A 5000-nucleotide genomic window follows, 5' to 3' on the forward strand; every position below is an offset into this window, starting at 1 on the left:
ATAGTTACATAGTTACTCCCGCCGTTTACCCGCGCTTCATTGAATTTCTTCACTTTGACATTCAGAGCACTGGGCAGAAATCACATCACGTCAACACCCGCCTCGGGCCTTCGCGATGCTTTGTTTTAATTAAACAGTCGGATTCCTCTGGCCCACACCAGTTCTAAGTCAGCTGCTAGGCGCCTGCCGAGGCAGACCGCCGGCCCCGCGCCCCCGGGGAGGGGGCACGGGGAGAGGTGACCACCGCAGCTGGGGCGATCCACAGGAAGGGCCCGGCTCGTGTCCAGAGTCGCCGCCGCCCCGGAGCGAGGCGCCTGGTCCAGCCGCGGCACGCGCCCAGCCCCGCTTCGCGCCCCAGCCCGACCGACCCAGCCCTTAGAGCCAATCCTTTTATTAAATCTGTTTATTAGGTAAAATAGAATACGTTTCACAGTCATCAGAAAGCAGCATACAGAAGAACAAAACGTTATAACAACAGTACAGTTCCGGACAGAGTAAGGAATTACAGTGTGCATTTTGGAGACACGGCGTGTGCCCTACTGCGGGCCCGCCCCACGAACAGCAGTACAGCATTACCCCTTGATATAGACGTGACACAATCGCACTCACTCAGTATCAGCCAACATTTTCTCAGCAAGGATGTTTCTGAGCGGCCCCCAAATATCCTTCGGTTGGGAGGAGGCGGGTAGCTCCTCTGCATACAGTTCCAAGTTTTCCCTGCAGTATACCATGTCTGACAACCACTTGTTTAACGTTGGTTTGGCCACTCCGTCCCATGTAAACAGAATGCGCCGTTTAGCCAGCAGAAGGGCGACCCTCACAAATCTGCCCACCACGCCCTTCAGCTGAGGTACATGAGCCAACAGACACACCGCTGGCACACATGGAAGCAATGACCCCGTCATTTTATGAATATGAGTCAGCACCGCCCCCCAATATTCAAATACTGGCCCGCAGCCCCATGCTAGGTGAAGAAAGTCTGCCTCGTCTTGGCCACATCGTCTACACCGAGCCGATTCCCTCAATCCCATTCTGTGCAGTCGGGCCGGGGTGTAGTAGACTTGGTGCAAGAATTTAAAGTGGATAATGCGCAGGTTGCCATTGGGGGTGAGGCGACCCGTCAACTGGCAAATCCGCTCCCAATCCGCAGCTTCGAGTGGGGGATCTAGAATAGCATTCCATTTGGCAAGACTAGCATCAGGGCCGTTAACCGTCTCCTCCTGTACAGCTTTGTACAATTTAGTAAGTAGTTTCTTCTTAGACGGAGCTACCAGCAGCAACTGCAGCGCCTTGAGTGTGGGGGGCTCTGCAGGGAAACAGGGGTAGTGAGCCTTCATGGCCTGTTTGAGACGGTGGCATGTATACACAAATAGTGGCGTGGGGTTTTGTATGTAGGCCAGATCATTCTGCTCTAGATAATGTCCCTGCGGGTACAAGTCTTGCATATGAGTGATACCAGCTTCCTTGAGCGATACTAGAGGGCCCGCCTCTCGTGTGACCGACAGAGCGGCGTGGTGTGCCAGTGGTAGGGCCGGCGCATACAGCGGCAGCCTCTGCGTCCTACGGCCTATTGCCTGCCAGGCCGCAATTGTCATGTCCAGCGTGTTAATTTCAGCGCGTGGCGTATGTCGGGCAGTGTGCGTGAGCATACCTCGAAGCGGGGTGGGATGGGCGTCCCCATCTTCCACCGCCACATGTGGAATAAAGTTATGTGGTCCGTACCAATAGAATGCGTATTGCGCCTGTGCGCAAAGATAATACACGTAGAAGTCTGGTGCCGCGAATCCCCCTCTTTCGTACGACAGGGTCAATGTTTTCCAGCTAATTCTAGGGTGCCGTCCCCCCCAAATTAAGCGCAGGAGTTGGGCACGCAGCAGCGTGAAAAATTGCTGAGTTAGTTTTATCGGTATATTGCAATATAGGTATAGAAAGCGCGGCAGGACGACCATTTTTATCACAGCGATGCGGTCTGCCAGGGACAAGGGAAGACGCAGCCAACCGTCCACCTGCTGCACCAGCACGTCATAAGCCCTACCGTAATTTTCCCTGATCACTACCTCGGGATCACGATGAACCCACACTCCAAGATATTTTACTGGGTCGGACGTCCAGATCAGAGGGTATTCCAGGTGAGGCCGGGTCGTAACCGTCGTGAGTGGAATCACAACCGACTTGTCCCAGTTTATCGTGAGCCCCGAGTACAGGCCAAATTTAATGTATTCTCGGAGGACCGGGGATAAATGCGTTTGTGGGTGTCTGACGAACAAGACCATATCATCCGCATATAGCGATATCCCAACCGGCCGATGGTTAAAGTTGAGGGTGGACTCTCTGTGACGTTGTCGAATCTTACAAGCTAGCGGCTCAAGAACGAGAGCGAACAGTAGAGGGGACAGCGGGCACCCCTGCCTCGTACCCCTCGCAATGCGGAACGGCCCGGACGTATGGTTGCCCACGCGCACCACCGCCGATATGTCCGTATAGAGAAGCCGAATCCACTGCAGCATGACCTCCGGGAAGCCCATCTTACGCAGTATGTAAAACATATAGTGCCATTCGACGGAGTCAAAGGCTTTAGCCGCGTCCAGCATGACAGCAGCCGCTGGCAGCTCAGGATTAAGGATATGGAACATGGAGAAAATAGTCCACAGATTGTGAGAGGTGGATCTTTCCGGTATGAACCCAGATTGATCGGGGAGCACCAGTCGGGTCATAAGCGGCTGTAGTTTTGTGGCCAAAATTTTAGCCAATATTTTCGCGTCCAGATTGATCAGCGATAGGGGGCGATATGAGTCGCAGCTGGAGGGCGATTTATCCTTTTTAAGGAGGGTGATAATCATGGCCTGGCGCAGAGTTGGAGGCAGTACGCCAGTCTCATGTGCCTCAGCATACAGTTCTAGTAGATGCGGGGCAAGCAGGTCGGTATAAGTCTTGTAGAATTCGGCCGACAGGCCGTCAGGCCCGGGAGCCTTTTTGTTGGGAAGAGAATGAATAGCGTCCCGGACATCCTGCTCATCTATTGGGAGTGATAGATATTCCCGGTGGGAGTCACAGAGCCACGCACACGCTATGTCCGACAGGTAGTCCGCCAGGGCCGACCCCTCCACCTCCCCCTGCGTCGTGTAAAGTGACTGATAACAATCCTTAAATTGGTCTACAATGGCCTGCGGTGTGAAGTGTTCTATGCCTGCAGCATCCACAATTTTATCTATGTGTTGATGATGCGCCCGAAATTGTAATTTAGAGGCCAGATTCTTGCCAGGTCGCCCACCCTCTCCGTACGCCCTGGCCGCATGTCGCTTCCCCCTGTATTTGACCTCTGTGTCCGCCCATTTGTCATATTCCACCAGCAGCTCATGTATACGCGCTAGCGTGGCAGCAGACGGCGTCTCGGCATAGGCCCTCTCCAACCCAGTGAGAGCAGTCTCAATTTTAGCAAGCTGCCCCCGTATGTCCTTCAGAATGCCAGCGGTGGTGCCAATGCACACCCCCCGGATCGTCACTTTGAACGCCTCCCAGAGAGATGCCTGACTAGCCACGGAGCCCGTGTTTTCAGCAAAATAATTGACAATGGCCTCCCTGATAGTGTCTACGTAGAGCGGGTCCCGCAGCGCCTCCGCGCGAAAGCGCCATGTGAAGGGGCGATGGGGGCACGCTGGAATCCGCAGGTGCAGATATACAGGGTTGTGGTCAGACAGCGTGCGTGGTAAGTTGCGGACGTCGAGCACCCATCTGTTAGTTTCCTCTCCCAATAACCAGTAATCCAGTCGGGACCAACTATTGTGTGCCGGTGTGATGTGTGTGCCTAGACAAGTCCGTTCATTCCTCAACCGCCAGACATCCACCAGTCCCCACTCCCCCATGGCCTCACGAACGCATTGAGCAACTCTAAGCGTGCGAGCACCCGCCGGGTTTGATTTATCAACCTGTGGATTGAGATGTGTGTTGAGGTCTCCCCCCCAGAGTATCGCAGCATCCGGCCAGGAGCGCACCGCAGCGAGCATCTGCGCAAAGGGAGAGGGGTCGTCCACCACAGGGCCATACATATTGAGAATCGTAACGTAGGTCATGCCGAGTTTGCCCTGCACCGCCACCCAGCGCCCCTCTGAGTCAGTGGCCGTATGTACGGGTTGGAAAGGAACACCTCTTTTAATCAATATGATCACCCCGCGCGCGTAGGCTGAGTATGATGAAGCGAGCCGAAACCCCGCCCACCTACACGCCACCGCGGCCTCAGTGTGTTTGGTGAGGTGTGTCTCTTGCAGCAACGCCACCTGAACATTGTGCCTATCTAAGTAGTGTAGGACTTGCCTGACTTTCTTGGGGGTGTTAAGGCCGCGGACATTCCAGGTTAAACATCTGTAGTCTTCACCCATTGTCACCAAGTAGGGGCCCCAATGCAATCACAGCTACCATCTCCCCCATCGCACCACCATTCGCACCGCGCGCCGTCATCCAAGCACACACTCCAGGTTCGCACTCCTCTTGTATCCGGAACTGTATTAGACCCCCGCCCCCCACCCACTTCAGCAGCCCAACTTTGCCAAAGATGATCCCTGCCCCTACACAACACAACATAAAAACAAAACCAAAAACAACCCCAACGCACAATGGTGAGATCGAAAAGTGGGGAGCACCCATTGGGGGAACGTAGCGACCGCAAACACCTCCCAGTCTTTTGGGGAGGGGGCCACCGTGTCGTGTCTAGTGCTCCCGGTGATTAGCCCACCACCCGATGTGCCATGTGTCTGCCCATCGTGCGGCCATTTTCCCAGGTCGCCGTTCAACAGTATCACCACGGGTGCAGCAAACCAGGAGACCCAGCAGCCCACCCCGCACCACGACAGCCAGAGGCTGAACGTGCATGCAGAGGACAATCAGCAGACCCCCGGATCAGACGCACACCTAACAGTACAAGCTTTAGTTAGCAGGGAGTCACAGGAGAGATAGTGTGATCGCCACATGGCAGCGTAGTAAACAGTAGATGGAAGTCCGCAGAC

The sequence above is a fragment of the Triturus cristatus genome, chromosome 3_2 (genome assembly GCF_964204655.1).
Source record: "Triturus cristatus chromosome 3_2, aTriCri1.1, whole genome shotgun sequence".
NCBI classification, from domain to species: domain Eukaryota; kingdom Metazoa; phylum Chordata; class Amphibia; order Caudata; family Salamandridae; genus Triturus; species Triturus cristatus.